At 43.8% G+C, this 17,290-nt stretch overlaps 1 protein-coding gene across 2 annotated transcripts in view; it reads right to left on the minus strand.

The window, feature by feature from the left end:
• Positions 1-17,290, minus strand: part of LPAR1 (lysophosphatidic acid receptor 1) — a 317,053-nt gene that overhangs the window by 124,791 nt on the left and 174,972 nt on the right. The window contains exon 1 of one of the 2 annotated variants that reach the window (XM_032595543.1): positions 9,723-10,073. The exons of the other annotated variant lie outside the window; for it this stretch is intronic. The gene's annotated coding sequence lies outside the window, so the exon portion shown is untranslated. Of the gene's footprint in view, positions 1-9,722; positions 10,074-17,290 lie in introns of those variants that run through there. 2 annotated transcript variants of the gene reach the window in all.

Raw genomic sequence — 17,290 nt, forward strand, 5'->3', positions numbered from 1 at the left:
AGATTTATCTTTGTTCTCTTACATGCAAGAAGCCACGCCAACATAATTGTATAAAATGGAAATACGCTGTTAATTGGAAAAGGTTTTTTTGTTTGTTGTTTAAACCAAGAAAACAGCAGAGTTATACCATATCCTACTTATACCTTACTTAGGTAATGGAAGCTTACATTTACTTGATCAGATTTTATAAATCCCCACGACAAACCTGTCGGGAGTTTCTCTGTCAGGTCTTTAAGATAGTGGGGTTCCCAGAGTTTGCTGAGTTTCTCGGCTTGTCTTTTACTGTAGCAATGACAGTAATGGGGCTTTCACTGCTGCTATTCCTACAGTAAATTAAAATTATATTTTACAATTCCTCTCAGCCCCCAAACCACCACCAGTGTTCTAATTAGTTTCAGAACTGTCTTTTCCTTTTTGGAATTGATGGTTTCAGGAGTTTTTATGCACCCACAGGAACATCAAGCTGGAACTCTACCCTCTTTGTATCATCCCATCAAGAGAATCCATGGTGGGTGTTCAGTGAATGCTTGATAACCAAGAAGTCTATTTCAATCACCTACTAGAAAGAAAAAATAGCCTAAAGAATCAAAATACATCTTGTCCTTGTTAAAACACCAAATATATTGATGGGAGGAGGGCCCCTTCACAATGTATACATATATCAAATCATCGCACTGTACACTTTAAATATCTTACCGTTTTGTTTGTCAATTATGCCTCAATAAAGGGGCAAGGGGAGATTTTTGTTATATTTTAAAAAAAAAAACCACCAAGCATATATTGCTCTTTTCACTCTAAAAGTTCTCTTCAGCTTATCCCATAAATTTCACTGGTACGATTTACTTTGACATGTCACAATCACCCCCCAATACTGCCAAGCTCTGACCTCTCAGCTAAGCTTCCAACTCAAATTTCCAACTATCCACTGAAAATCTCTGCCTAAAACCAACACGCCTCGCTGGAAGAATCCTCATACTGTCATGTTCCACCTGCTAATGGCAACAAATGTCCTTTTTTTTTCTTCTTCTTTTTTTAATGGTCCCAGTGGCTTTACACCCTTCTGTTGGCACTGCAAGGTTGTCCCAAAGCATACCACCACTCTGCCACAAACCCTAACCTGTCACTCACACTCAGTGCCCGGGCCTTCTGCTGTTCCCTGTGCACCGGGCTTCTCGGCCAACTTGTGCACCGAGGCCAGAATCCTACTGCAACTCCTTCCTTCACTCCAAGGCAGAGATACTGTCTCCACCCTCAGATATTCAGATGGCACTTTGTTTAAACCACAGTTGAAAATATTTATCACTGTCTACCTGATCTGAGGGATTTGTTTCCAGGGCTATCTCTGTTTATGAGCTACTTGAGAGCAGGGACCATACTTTCTTGGGGTGTGCGTGTGTGTGTGTGTGTGTGTGTGTGTGTGTATGTATGTGTGTGCGTGCATTCACGTGTGCGTTTTAGTGTCCTCAGCGGACCATGAGAAGAACTTAACCACAGAAGCCGCATGCAACTGAATTGACAGGGTCTCAGATACAGCGACCAGAGAATAGATTCTGCTGGATTTGGAAGCCAGCCATCCTGCCCTAGCCTTTGAACCTCTAGGTCTCTGTGTCTCCCCCAAGGACAGCAAGCAGTTCTGTATGGAAGTACAATAAACACCAAGGAGTCCACAATGAATGCCTCATTTTCTTAACAGGACAATAACCCCTCTTCCAACAAGTCACAGCCCAAGATGGCCAAGCAGCCCCTTCACAAAAGGCGATTCTGTTTCAGCTGTGATGCTCCCTGAGCAAGAGCCCGCCACCCTCACCACCCGATCACCGACTTCAGAGGGGTCCTCACTGCACACTGGTGCGATGAAACCTGCCTTCTGTTCAGTGTAGTCAGGGGCCCGCCACAGACGCCCTGTTTGCCACCTAACAAAAGGTCCGCACATGCCAAACATGTGCTCCGCACCGCCCCTCCCCCCACACCCGAGACCCAGATGAAGCAGAGTCCTTGTGAGAATAACATTCTCTGCAAGGATACTTCTTGTCTTGCTTGTCACGCAGCTGGAAATCATTTTCTTGTTCCCTGTTCATAACAGCCAGACATTCATCTCTCTCTGACAGAAACTTCGCTGAGTAATACCACGTTTAGAGTCAAGAAGAGTCACACGTGCTTTTGGGACTTCACACTTCTAAGGCATGGTGGCAGCCTCAAGGAGACTCTCTAGAAGGAACAGAGGCAGGAGCGAGTGTGTGCACACACACACGTACAAACAGGTGTTTGGGTATATGCAAACATACCCGTGCACACACATATAAATATGTACATACACAAACATGTCTGTAGCTTTGTGCAAGCAACACTACAAGTCCAGAAGGCTCTGTAACAAACTGTTGACAAAGGAGGTACATCACGTGGGCAAGGTTAAAGGAGCAGAGGAAGGTTATTGCATTTGCTTTAAACACATCTACACCATCTGCATCATTACAAAACCCAGTTCTTTTTGTAAATGAACGGCGGCACCCTTCTTCTGGTTAGAACACTTCCTACTGTGTTCATTCCCTCGGCGATTTAAACAAGATAAGTAAAATGCATTAACAGCAAAGAACCATCATCGTGTGACCTCAAAATAAGTCTGATTTTGGAATGAACACTAGATTTGGATTATTCTAGGAAGTCATAAATTAAATCTAGAAACTCAAACAGGTTGGGTCAAAATCAAGAATATCCAAAATGAGATGGAAAGAGGCCAAGATTATGGATAAGGCACAGCTCCATCTGTCTCTAGACTTGACATGAACAGGTAAATCCTAGCAAAACACTTCAAGTTTATAAAATGACAATGAGAATACCAGGCTCTACCTCCTTCTTCTCCCATTTACAAGGGAAAAGCTAACTTACTCGAAGCCACCGAGACTCCAGTAGAAGAAGAATTCAACAAACATGCTCAATATTTGAAGCATTTCAAAAGAACTTCCATTAAAATAACATGGTCGAATGCAAGCTCCCTGAAAAGAAATCGCACATGTCTTGTTTTCTACAATTTCCCAGTATGTGGTAGGAGTGCAACAGATATGTATTGAATATGAAGCGAATAAATGAATAAAAGATTAAATTAAGGAACAAGTAAATGAAAACTAGAATTAGCAAGCAGATAATATCAGTTCTTATTCCCATTTTACAGCTACAAAAAGAAAACCTTTGACTTACCCGACAATAGCAAATCTGTAAATACAAAGCCTAGTGATTCCCTCTATCTTGATCCCTTCTTTTCTCTTTTGGGTTTCTTGATGTATCTCCTAGGGTCCTTCCAGATCCTAACCCTCCAGCAGCCTTCCCTGACCCTGACCCTTACCACCACCGCCACACCTCTGAGGGTCAGGTGTCCCTCTCTGGTGCTCCCATAGTGCCATGTGTTCATCTTGCTCCTCACACTTGCTGCACTGAATCGCTTGTTACAATGAATCTGTTAACATGCCTGTACCTCCTGGAAGGTAGGAGTCCTATCCCCACTCCCAGCACTGAGTACCTAGCACAATGCTTGTTATACAACAGTCAATTCAGTGCTGCTCGTGTTGAAGAGAACTGGTCTCCTTTGCCCCTCAATCATTTCTCCTTCCAAAGAGCCAAGAATATCCTTCTCTTAGGGCAGAATTTCAGAATGAAGGAAGCTTAGGGATTGGTCAAGGAGAACCACTTCAACATGGAGAAAGAAAATTGAGGATAGCATATTTACATGATATCAAATCTAGTCCATCGTTTTGATATTTAAGAAGATGGATAAAGGGAAACTTGCTACAAAGAAATGCTCCACAGTAGCACTCTCTGCATAAAGAGTCCTAAACCTTCAAAAGCATAGGCACCCATCACGGCCATCATGGAAATTGCCCTGCAAAGAGATCCATGTCAGAGGTGTTATTGGTCAACCTTTTTCTCTTTTAGAGAGAGAGGCTGGTTTTGAACTTGTTTTACCTCCATATTAAATACAACAAACACAGCCTGATCTACCTCATTCAGGCTTGTACACGTTTGTTTTAGCTCTGGACTAAAGTTAAGAGTCTGCCCTATCATTATAGCACTTTTTAAAAACAGTACTATGAAAATAAAATAAATTATAACCTAAATCCATGCACACAGTAAAACAGTCCACTTTCATTTCTGAAAGAAATTTGAATTTTACATGAACTTCAAGGTTAAAGTTTCTAGCACTGATCAGATAACAGGAGTTAGCATCAAAGTACTAAGATAATTTTCTTTGCCCCACCCCCATAAGTCAGTAATAACAACACGATTTTGAATCCATACTAACCCTGCAGGGGAAAGGGAGAAAAAAAGGGGGGGAGTATTTAAATAAAATCACAATCACCACCCCCCTTTCCCTCTTCACTCCCAAAAAAAACAAAGAAACAAAAAATGCATTCTTCTAAGAAACGAAATATATGAATCCTGGACTCCTTCAAATGAATGAACTAAACATGCCAAATTCCAGTTGCCCTGCAAAAGATAACCTGGTGGAGGATCATTCATTCATATTGTATTCAAAGACAGTAAGGGGGCACCTGGGTGGCTCAGTCGGATGGGTGTCCGACTTCGGCTCATGTCATGATCTCGCGGTCCGTGAGTTCGAGCCCCGCGTCGGGCTCTGTGCTGACAGCTCAGAGCCTGGAGCCTGTTTCAGATTCTGTGTCTCCCTCTCTCTCTGACCTTCCCCCATTCATGCTCTGTCTCCCTCTGTCTCAAAAAAATGAATAAATGTTAAAAAAAAATTAAAAAAAAAAAAAAAAAAGACAGTAAGAAAGAAGCTGACCTCATCTCCCCTTAGTAGGGTGGCTGGGCAGCCCAGCACCTCCAGACTCAAGGCAATTAGAAGACTTGCCCCAACCAGTCCCACCTTTGACACACAGCCGAAAAGCCACCCATTCCCACCTGTGACATGAGGCTCTTGTGGTGTGAAAAGAAATGCACAGAATGCCTGTCTCTCAAATAGATCCCATGGAGATTGTTCCTATCCAGAGAGGTAATGAACTAGACACCTTAGCTCTAGAGATTTAGAAGGAGACAAACAGATGATCAGAAAAGGAGGTTCTTAAAAAAGTATCAGTCTACACCATTAAGCTACTTCCACTGGAATTAAATTTAAAGAATTTTCAGAGTTGTGTCAGCCCTCACTGCAGTACCCAGAGTGCTGCTCTCTCCCCACCTCCTCACTGGATCATCCCCCCACGACCCTTTACAAGGGCATGAGCCCCATTTTGAAACTAATAATAATTCTTTCTCTTCTGTGCCACAAATATTCAACCACTGTCGTTAAATACTATGTATAACATAAACAGGGTCAAGAATGTTGGTTGCCATTAGAGTCATGTTTAAATTAGCATTAACCAGCAGGCCCTTCCCTAAACAAAACAAAATGCTTTCTTGGTCAGCTCTGTGCCTGGAGAGTGATTTTAACTCACATGCTCAAAAGGCGTCCCACCATCATTAATTTTTACTAAATTAAATTTCTCAAAAGACCACACTACCAGTTTGGCAGGACTATGGAGGAAGAAACTACGTACTGTTTATCCTATACTTTGTATATAATTTGGATAAGTGGGCAGCATCGCCCTGAAATTCACTAGCCATGAATTACAACAAATTGGAAAGGAATAGGGCCGCCTGGGTGGCTCAGTTGTTTAAGTGACTGACTCTTGACTTCGGCTCAGGTCATGAGCTCACAGTTTCATGGGTTTGAGCCCCACATAGGGCTCTGCACTGGCAAACACGAAGCCTGCTTGGAATTCTCTCTCTCTCTCTCTCTCTCTCTCTCTCTCTCTTTGTCCCTCCCCCATTTATGCTGTCTCTGTCTCTCTGAAAATAAACGTTTTTTTAAAAATGGAAAGGAATAAACGCTCAGCCCTTTGAAACATCCCGCCCCTCGCAATGCCCCAGTAGGCGTCACTCACTGGCTTCCTGCACCCCCCACAACTTACTGCCTGGAACCTTTCCAGCCTTCATTACCCCAGACTCCAACTACATGTTCACTCTCAACCATTTGTCTTTCAAGAGACATACCATTTTCATCTTTCAAGGCCCTTCTGCGAATTCTTCCCGAGTCAGAAGTTCGCCTTCCATTCCCTAGCATCTCAAGGGTTCTTAGATTCTACAGCCACCATCCAGCTACTACATAATGGAATTAGCTACATGCTTTTTCTCTGCAATGCGACTCTTTCTAGAGCCTCCTTTTCATCATCTTTGTGTCTGCCACTATAGAAGGAATTCAGTAATTGCTTATTCAATTAAAATTTCCTCCTTTTCTCCCAACTTTCTAAGACATCCATAAGAGTTCCTCCATGAGATATTTAAATAATAACACAATAGAGATGGGGTGGGGGGGGGGGAGACGGGGTAACATGATATGTAAAAATAAGAAACCAAGTAGTATGATGCTGAGTTAACGAGGCCAGAGCAAACTTTCAGACTTTAAGCCAACAGCTTATGTTCCCAGTTTTATGACATCACACTTCACTTTTAAAATAAATCATGTTCCTCAAGTGTGTACGAATATGGGTACCAAAAAAACTAAAGAGAAGGAAGACAAGCCACACATTAAGCACAGACATTAAAATCTTGACCTCAAACTAAATTTCAAGTCTTGCTATTTGCTGAACCCTTGGGGCTTCCCAGTGAAAATGATACAGTGTATTCTGCCCAGATTGCAACTTTCCTTACTAAGCATTTGAAATAAGATTCTTGGCCCTAAAAATCACTAACTTCAGACTGAAGGCCATTATGTATCAAAAAGACTCAGCAAGTGAGAGTTTTACTTTCTTTGAACTTTGCAATAGGTCTAACAGAGCAGATTCAAACCTCGAAAAGTCTGGGGTATAATTTTTTTTTAAAAGAAATGAAATCACCGTCCGGTAAATATTAACTTCAAGCAAAAACAGAAGCTTCAAAATGCAAGTTGTTGAAAAGGCTGCCCCGTAAGCTCCCATCTGTGTATTTTTCCCCATCACTCAAAGGGACACTGAGATCCTCGAGTGCTCACAGCACTGGGCAGCTGCTGATCTGGGGACGTAAACGGGAAGTCGGTCAGGCCAGACTACAGACAACACTCACCTTCATATCAGCCTTACGGCTAAGCAGGTTCACTCACTTTAACAGGATAATGGAAGATTGAATGGGGGTGAGGGAGTACTGTTGATGCCCTTTTGGAGAAGGAAAGAAACAACAGAGGCAAATCAACCCCCCGGTCAAGGCTCTTCCCCCTCCAAGCATCTCCCACTGCAGGTTTTGTACCTTTAGCCCTCTTGTCCTGTCACGTCCCTCCTGGAATAACCCGTCCGCACTTTCCCTTACTCTTTTCCTATGGTTCTAACATGGGGTAACCAACCACCAGTTTCTAATTACTTGGGGAAGCTGGAAAGAACAGCAAAGATCATCACATCCCTCCATTTTCCAGATGAGGACTCCGAGATGAAGGATAAGCTGACCTGAGCGGCTGAGGTGGAACCGCTAGGGGACGCGGCGCGCCAAGGGGCTCAGATCATGACAACCCACTCCTCCCGCCCGGCTCTTCATTCCACCCCTGCCTTCCAGCTACGCTCTTTCCCTTGTTACTCAGCTCCTCACCCTGACATTAACCGGTGTCAAGAAAACACAGCCTTAACATACTTACGATGCTAGTCGTTATTCACAATGTTGCATTTGGGGCAAATTTGCTCACTCCTACCCCTTTTTAGAGAACCAAGGGCAGAAACAACTAGACGGCAGAGTGTGAGTGTTAATGTAATTCAGTTCGGCCCACATAGCCCCTAACTCCAGTATATACTCTTTTCCCTTCGGGCTCACTCTTCTGTTTGACAAGGGAATCACTTCCTAGGAGAACTTAGGTCCCCCCCCCCCCCGCCCATGTAGTCTTCCTCGAACCAGAATCACAGGCTTTGAGTCACAGACCACTGGCTTCACAGTTATGCTTAGGCTGGGCCAACAACACTTACGCAAATACGTGAAAAACACGGACTGTTAGAGCCTGAAGGAATAAAGGATTTTACTCTAATAACTGCAGTTACATGTTTCCAATACTCAGGTTTGCAAATATGCATCTATTCCAATGGGAAACGACGCATTCACAGTGAAACTTTAACAAGCGAGCACTCACTGAAAACTCACACTTAGGAAAACTCCACAGATTTCAGCAAAAAAGAAAGGAAAGAGAAGTAGCAACGGAGAACAACAATCTCAGGCCCCAGGCTGAAGGCAGCAACAAGTCCTGGGTGCCGTCATCCCTTACATATCAAAGGCCAAATGGCAGCAAAGAAAAAAAACAAGAAAAAAATTTAAATCCATTCATAACAAGCTAGTCCTACACAAACCAAACGAGCCTGTCGGTTTCAAAACCACCAACTCAAAGCCAGGTCCCTCCCTTGCCTTCAATTTCCCAGTTACTTGCTAAGCGTGTTTGTTAGGCGGCTGGACAGAAACTAAGTTTAAAGTCCGCAGCCCCGGAGAGACTACGAAGCAGTCGGTGAGAAGCAAGCAGCGCGGGCGCTCCGGGCTGCGGGGCGCGGGGAGCCCCAGGGTTCCACGTCCACCTGGACCCGGCTTTGGGGCAATTTCGGGTCCCCCCATCCCCGCAAGCCTCCTCGCGCTCCCACCCAGACCCAGGTAACCCGAGGCCACCTACGTGTCACTTGGGCGGGTCCGGGCCGCGGACGCTGCACAAAGCGCGGGCCCCGGGGCGCACTGACCTGGCCGGGGGACGGAAGGGCCGGCGGCCCAGACGGCTGCGGCAACTTCCCTCCCGGGGCTCGGTCAACTGGTCGGTCGGGGAGACCAGGGGAGCCTCGCCTCCCGCTCGCCAGCTCGCAAGCGCGCACGCCCACCCACAGCCGACACAGGCGAGCGCGCGCGCGCACACACACTTACACTCGCTCGCACACTCGCACGCAAAGCCACAAAGCCCGTCTGCCCCGGGACGGCGCGAGACGAGCGCGCCGTGTGGCGGCTCAGGCGACTCGGCGGCCGCTGGCTCGGCGCCCAGGGGGCGCCGTCCCCCGCCCCGCGCCGCGCCCTCCCCTTTACCTGCGCCCGCCGCCGCCGCCGCCGCCGCCGCCGTCCCCGGGCTGGCCTCCCGCAGCGCGGTAGCTCCCCGCGCCCGGCCCTTCGCCCGCCCCCTCGGCGGTCGCCCGGAACGGGGCCGCCCCCTGCGCCCACCCCGCCGGGAAGCCGGGGAGGGCTCCGCGGCGCCGGGGTTCAGGCCGCCCAAGATCCGGGCGGCGCTGTGCAGCGGACGGAGGAGTCGCAGCCCGGGGAGCGCCAGCCGCGGCTCGGGCCGACTGCTCGCGCTTTGGCGCGCTGGCCGGGGCGGCGGGGGAGGGGGCGCCGAGGGAGGGCCGAAGCAGCGGCGCGAACGCCAGCCTCCTTTCTTCTTCCTCCGCCTTTCTTTTCTGCCCGCTCCACGTAGTACAAGTCAGCAACTCCCGCACCCCCGACTCCCTCCTCCTTGCTCCCCCCAGCTCGTTCCCTCACCTGGCGTGATGCCCCCGGCCCCCGGCCCCCCGCGCTCCTCCTCCCTCATTCATTGCCCTTCCCTTCCCCGAGGCTGGCGGGGGGCGGAGGGGCACCTAAGCCTCCCATCACGACCTTAGCCGCCCCCCACAGCCCTGCGCTACCCACCCGCGGCGGGAGACCCGCGGCGCCCGCTCGGATGCTCAACCCCACCCCCCCCACCCCCCCGCCCCGCGCGCGCTCACCTCAGCGCCCGCCAGCGTGCTGGGCTGGGTGGGCTCCCCCACACGGTGCATTTTCATTTTGTCGCTCTACTCTTCCCACTTGAAAAGCTCAGGAAAACATCGCGGGGCCCGCAAAACCCCTGAAGTATGGCCTCTCTCTGGTAGTTCAGTTTCTGAACTTTGCAGGAGACATAAAAGTTCTCCCGGCACAGCCTTTAACTGAAGCCTGCAAAGAACGAAGAGTTGACTTCTCTACTAGAAAGGTGCACACGTTTCTGTTTCTGAGTTTTCGATTGACTAGGTCTGCAGACCAAAGCAAGTGTGACCGTGCTCCCCTAGTTCTCCATAGCCAGGATTATACACGTCTCTTCCGCTTTCCCAGTGAAACTTTGCAAGTGCGAACTATCAGTTTTAGGAGAGTAATTAAGGGCGGGGAATGCACACCTGGAGGTGTGGGCGGGAGCCGCGCTGGACTAAGTGAGGCCTGGGGATCTTCTCAGGAAAGTGGCAGCCACAGAGGTTCGCTCTCAGGTCCTACAGCCACACCCGGTCCATCGGGGGCTTTCCAGCCGCGCCACCTCCTACCCACCTCCCACTTCCCACCCTTGGCTTCCCAGGATTTCCGGACTTTGGGCAATTCTCTGCCTGTCGCTCCGCTGCTAAAGCCGCCACACATCAAAAGTAGCTGTTTAGGGGTAAAAGCTGAGGGAGCTCTTGCCTGGAACGGTACATAGGAGACCAAGATAGCTATAGGGTAGGGGACTCACTCGGCAGGACGGATGACTGTGTCTGAGAAAGAATCGCAGAACAGCAGTGGGGGGCTGCGTTGGTGGTAGACACTCGGTAATCTTGGGCTTCTCAGAAAGGAGAGGTCCCTTTAAACCGCAGTGGCCGGGAGGGGGAGGCTTCTTGTAAGGGATGGAAACTTTTCAAGCTTCCAGTTAGGTGTCCTTGTAAGAGAACGTGACCATCTCCTGCCCGTCACTGCTTAGGACCTTGGCTGTGTTCGCCTTGTGGATACTCAAGGCTAAGACCTGTCTGCTATGGGTTACTACTTGAAGCGGGTTCTTTTTAACATGATCTATCAAATACCACCCCCCACCCACACACCTTTTTTTAAGATTTTGTTTTTTTAAGTAATCCCTACACCCAAAGTGGGGATTGAGCCTACAACCCCAAGATCAAGAGTCGCGCTCCGCCGACCGAGTCAGGCATCTCCTTTTTTTAAAAAATCAACCTCGAACAATTCTTCCTCTCCTTTCCTACCGATTTGTGATTTATTTTACAATAATCCACTTAGTGTGAAAAAAATTAGAAATGTTAATACATGCACGGTGCTAATATGTTCACGTACAGTGCAGAAATGCAGATACATACTCTTATCTCACAAATAATGAGAGCCATTGACCTTAAACTCTAAAACATATTATATTGGACAAATAGGACAATATCCACTATAAAGTCTAATACAAAGTATGCATTGATAAGAAGAGAATACATGCTCTAAGGGCTTTTGTTTTCAACCACAGCTCTACCCAACTCAGAAAATCACTTAGCTAATTTTCCTGTCTCCTTACTACACCCTCTTTTTATTCACTGCTAGGTTTCTCAATGGCAAAACTTTAATATCTACTGAAAAGAATATTTTAAGTTTTTAAAGTATTAGCTTTATCAATAAACATTATTAGATTATTTAATTGATTTAAAAATTATTTCAATGTTTATCCCCTCCTTATAAATCAAAAGCAAAGTATAAATGAGTTACTTGCCGACCACTCAGCTTGAATTTTTTTCAAATACATTGATTTTATCTCTTACTGTCTTAAGGAATATTGCTGCTTCTGCTTTGATTATATATTAACTGCCTTAACTACACTGGTCCTTTCTAACATCAAATGGGGAACTCTGTCCACACAAGACATATGTATTCAAGAGTTCTAAGTTGTTTGCTGTAAAACACTTTATTTCCTCTTTATTTGTTCTTCTATGGCCTAACATGAAATGGAGAACAAAATTCAAGGTCAGCCTAGACAGACCTGTCTTTCTGACAAGTGTGGACCTGTCTGAATGAAACTGCTCTGCAGCCAGCTTTAGGACAATAACTTTCAAATCCAATGTAGGTTGTGTGCCCAGTGTAAAAGGAGAGACCAAATGAAGTCCGAGACAGAATTGAGTTCAGCACAGCGATTAATTCATCAAAACTAGTACTATGTTCCAAATGAACCAGTTTTCTCATCTGTAAAATGGGATAATAATACCAATATGGTCTATTTTATTGGGTTCCAAGTTGTCTTTATCAAAGTAAGATAATAAATATATTTGAACAGACTTCTTAAAACATTAAAATGGATGATGTTGTTTCAAAAGAGATGAAGGATACCTTGATAGACTTTCTTCAGTGCTTTTTACCTGCCTGTGGCTCTCTTGCCGTCCTGGCTGTTCCCTTTCTTGGATAGTCATCCAAATGCTTTCTGCCTTAACCTTTCTCTCTTATCGTCTGCCAAGCAGTGTTTCTCTAGATTTGTTTCTTCAAATGACTTCAGCAGAGCCAAAGACTCAAAGACAGCTGGTGCTGTCAGATGTGAGAAAAAATATTTTCAGCAAAATGAAGAGAATCTTAATGAGGAATGTTTCAAGTACAGTTTACATTAATATCTTAAAGAATACTATAGACTTCGTTAGATTCCTGATGTTATCTAGTGAGTGGTCCAAGGGCTATAATTTACGAAGCGTTTTAGGAAGGAAAAATTGGCTGTCACTGCTTTTGGCTCTATTATTTGCTCAGAAGGGTTTGCTGGTCACGCCAGTTCTCTGCCTCCCCATGTTCCCTCCTGTCTGGCACAAAGCCTTTGAAATTTTCTACAAGAGAGTAATCAAAACTATCAACAGAAAGATCTGTTGGAAACTTTCCCTCCAATCTGTTAATGTAGATACTGATTCAAAAAATACATTTTGGTGAAACAATCCCCTGAGAGAATTCAGCCTGCTTGGGAAAGTTTTTCAGGTGCCTCCGGGGCATAGGTTTCTTCCTTCTTAAAACGGGGTATTGGTGCCTGTCTGGTGTTTTTCCTTTGACTAGAAAGAAAGCATTCTCCTTAGGAAACCTTTCTATTTTAAAAGGCCAGTAGCAGAGGTGGGTGAGGCAACCCAATTTAGTAAAAAAAATAAAATAAAAAATAACACTCTTGAGGGTAGAAGTGGCATTCAGAGACTCCAGGAATGGGGAGTGGAAGGTGGGATTGTATGGGCAGCAGCCATGTATGAGGACCACCCTGCAATAAAATGAAAGTCCTTTATGGAGACCTCTGTGCTCCCCTGCTTCCTATCGCACATTTCTGCACGAGTAATCTGGGTAGTCTGAAGTAGACTAAGGACAAGCAAATCCTTTCCTGCAGTCTTCCTCACCCAAATAAAAAGGCTTTGCTAGAAATCAAAGGGGGAAAAAGAAGAAAATGAAGAAGAAAAAAATATGCGTATGTGTTACATATATAATTTTGAGCTAACAATAGACTCACATACAAAGAAATCATAGAAAGGATCATGAAACAAAAATAGGCAAATTGCTACTAAAACTGATAGTGGAGAAAAAAAGAGAAAAACAAGATGATGAATGAGATTAGGATGATAGGTTCAGTAGAATTTTTTTAATATTAAGAATATTCTGAGCATTAGAAGCTTAGCTAAAATAAATATTTTTAGTAAAATATAAATTACAGAAATTATTGATTCAAAAAATTTTAAATATGAATATAGAGATGGCTGGGTGGCTGAGTCAGTTAAACATCCAACTTCAGCTCAGGTTATGACCTCGAGGTCCATGAGTTCCAGCCCAGGGTTGGGCTCGGTGCTGACAGCTCAGAATCTGGAGGCTGCTTCAGATTCTGTGTCTCCTCTCTCTCTACACCTCCCCACTCATTCTCTCTCTCTCTCTCTCTCTCTCTCTCTCTCTCTCTCTCTCTCTCTCCCTCTCTCTCTCTCTTCTCTTTCTCTCTCTCTCTCTCTCTCTGTCTCTCTCAAGAATAAATAAACACTAAAAAAATAAAATAAATAAAGCATGAATATATTTATAATCATTAAATAAACTGAATTCCCATTTCTAAGTCTACCTATAAAAAAGCTCAAAGATTTAGTGGGAAAGATTTATGAAATCTTTACAGACAATCTCTATTCAAATGGTTTCAAAGAATAGAAAAAGGAGGAAATCATCTCAATGATCTTACGAGCTAATAAAATCTTGATACCCAACTCAGAAAGAAAACATATAAAGGAAAATTATTAGCCAATCTTGAAAGGCATTAAAAAATGTTATTCTTACATATGATATTACCCATCACAGTTCAGCATGTATTTTAAAGATGTACTACATAAGCACATGAGATCGATACCCTAATGTAAGGATGATTAGAAAATATAAAGTAATTTACACTCATTTATTTTTTTTAAATCTTAGCAAACTAGGAAAGGAAACGTAATAAAGAGTTGCTACCAACAACCTAATTCTAGAAACATTACTCTTAATTTTAATTTATTAAACATTTTTATATTAAAGTTAGGAGCAAAACAAGGATAGCTTTACCATTTTACCATTTCTACTCAGCATTGTACTGAAGCCCCTTGCCATTAACACACACACACACACACACACACACACACACACACACACAGGGGAGGCGAGAGAATTTAGAAGCCATAAGGGTTAGAAAACAAGAAAATATGATTTATAGATGATGTCATTATCTATAAGAAATTCAAGCCAATCTAATAAACTAATAAGACAAATAAGAGTTTAGCAACATTGCTGAGTAAAAGGTCAATATACAAAGAAGCCACAGCCCATTAGAGATTATAAATTCTTAAAGGTCTCACTCATAATAGCAACAAATCTTTATTATAACTTGCATAAAAACTCATAGAACAGTATGGTATCTATAGAGAAAAATATAAAACTTTATTGAAATACAGAAAAAGGCCTAAGTAAATGAAGAGATACATCATGTTCATGGAGGAGAAGACTCCATGACCACAATTCAATCTACTCCTAATCTTAATAGGGTTTTTCATAGACCTTGACAAAGTGATTGTAAAATTCATGTGGAATTGGAAGAGGCCAAGAATAACCAAGACAGTTCTGAAGAAGCATAGGGAGGGGAAATTTTCCCTTCAGATATCAAAAGCTTCACCAATTGTAATAATGTGGTACTGGTACAGTAATTGGTAAATAATCTAATGAACAAGAAAAGCAGGTTCAGAAACAGAGCCACATAGACCTGCGAGGCCTATTGTCTCACCCAATAATCTAGTGAAAGAGAAATGTAGGTTCAGAAATAGAACCATTCATATAAATGACATAAGTCAATGCAAATTAGTAAATCAAAGACACTCTGTTTAGTTAATGATGCTCAGATAATTAGCACTCTCTATATTTTTTAAAGGGATCCCCACCTCACACCATGAACAAAAATAAGTTCTTAATGATTTTAAAAGCAAAGCAAAACCTCCATATTTTTTAGACTATCTTCATTGTTTCAGAGCAGAGAAGAATTTCTTACACCAGGTACAAAAAGCACAAACCATAGTCTGCTCCTTTCTTTAAAAAAAGATATGACTAATTCAAATATTCTGGATTCTTGTGAGTTCTGGTGGTTGACATGATATCTGCCTCCAGCCCTGGAATGAGTACTCCAAGGAATATGAACAGTACTGTGCCACCCTGTGCAAAAGTGGGGCAGAGAGTTTTCCTAAGTTGTGTATATTCTGTCGTTTCTGTTGTTTTGACCTCATTGTCTACTATACCTTCGAGAGCAAGGTAGAAACAGCAGTACTGGTGGTACAGGAGCCTCTGAAACATTTTTGGATTTGATCCTTTTCAGAACGTAATCAAAGCTATGAACTGCTCTACGGATAAATGTAGAGGATACCTATTGTAGCAGAGGCCTCTGACTACAGTCTTCTTTCTTGCCTTCTTGGGCACCAGCTAGATTCCAAGCCTCTCTTGGAGATAGTTGAGGCCATGTAGCTGAGTTCTCTCTGGTAGAATTTGAGCGTAGGTAACATCTGCCAAGTCTAGGACTACCTATAAAATTCTCTCACATGTGCTTCGTCATGGTCTTTGTCCCTTTTGGTTGACTGGGATGGTGATGCCCACACCAACTTTGGACACCATGGGCTGAAGATGACAGGCAGCCAAAGTCCTGATGCCTTAGCATCCATATGAGGGAGAGTCTATCTACTGATGTGAACACCCTCTCTGGACTTTCACCTGAAAAAGAAATTTCGTGTTCTTTGAGCCAATAAATTTTGGGAATCTATCAGTTACCTTGGCTTAACTATTATATACGCTCACACACATTTTGACTGTAATCTCAGGGGTTCAGTGATACCTAGATTGTGGACCGATCCGAGAAAAAAAGAAATTCTGATGTACTGCCTTCTGGAGTGGGCACTCATCAAAAGTAGGCAAGTTAGAGACGTTACACCTTTGATTAGGCCCTGATTACATTTAACTGCATGGCTCTGCCAACATATACTCTGCCAGAAGCAGAGACAGGGTAAGTTCGAAAGGTTTAAAAAAATGGACATGAATGCAAGATGAGTCAGCGACATCAGGAACAAACTCCCGATATACACAAAAATATGGGTGAATCTCAAAAACATGCTAAACAAAAGAAGGCACACACAAAACAGTGTATATTCTATGATTTCATTTCTGTGAAATTCTAGAACAGGCAAAACTAATCTATAATGTTAGAGACAGAGCAATGATTGCCTAGGGAATAGAAATTGACCAAATTCCTTGGGTGAAGGAAATGTCCTGTATCTTGCTTTGTGTGGTGGTAACATTGGTGTATATAATTGGCCAGACTCATTGAACTGAACATTTAAGATTGCTAGAATTTATTGTTTGGAAATTATGCCTAAATAATATATTTTTAAATGTAAGTGAAATGATTTGGATCTATCCTTACAGTAATATTCCTAGGGCACGTGGGTGGCTCAGTCAGTTAAGTATCTGACTTTGGCACAGGACGTGATCTCGCAGTTCGTGAGTTCGAGCCCCACGTAGGCCTCTGTGCTGACAACTTGGAGCCTGGATGGAGCCTGGATGGAGCCTGCTTTGGATTCTGTGTCTCCCTCTCTCTCTCTGCCCCTCCCCCACTCATGCTCTGTCTCTCTCTGTCTCAAAAATAAATAACAAACATTTAACAAAATATTCCTAAAACAAACATGGAATAATGTTCAGCCAGCACATCCTCTGGGAGCTACTGTTGTGATTACATAGAGACACTACCACACCTAAGAGCAGAAAATGATTGTACGCCTATGTAAAACCAAGACGCACAATAAACATATCATGAGAAAAATTAACTTTATAACAAGTCAGTAGATTATTTCTAGGTATAAAGCCTATGATTTTCTGTAGCTAGTATTCTAATTCTATGTAACCATAAAACATATTTCTATAATCAATAGTGTATAATTTCTTCCGCTCTTAGTGGGGTATACTAATTATATGACAGACTACATTTTGAGATTTTTATCTGATGTTTTCTTATCCTTGTATTTCCACTCTCCTCCCTCTCATTGTTGAA

Source organism: Lynx canadensis, chromosome D4 (genome assembly GCF_007474595.2).
Source record: "Lynx canadensis isolate LIC74 chromosome D4, mLynCan4.pri.v2, whole genome shotgun sequence".
NCBI lineage: Eukaryota > Metazoa > Chordata > Mammalia > Carnivora > Felidae > Lynx > Lynx canadensis.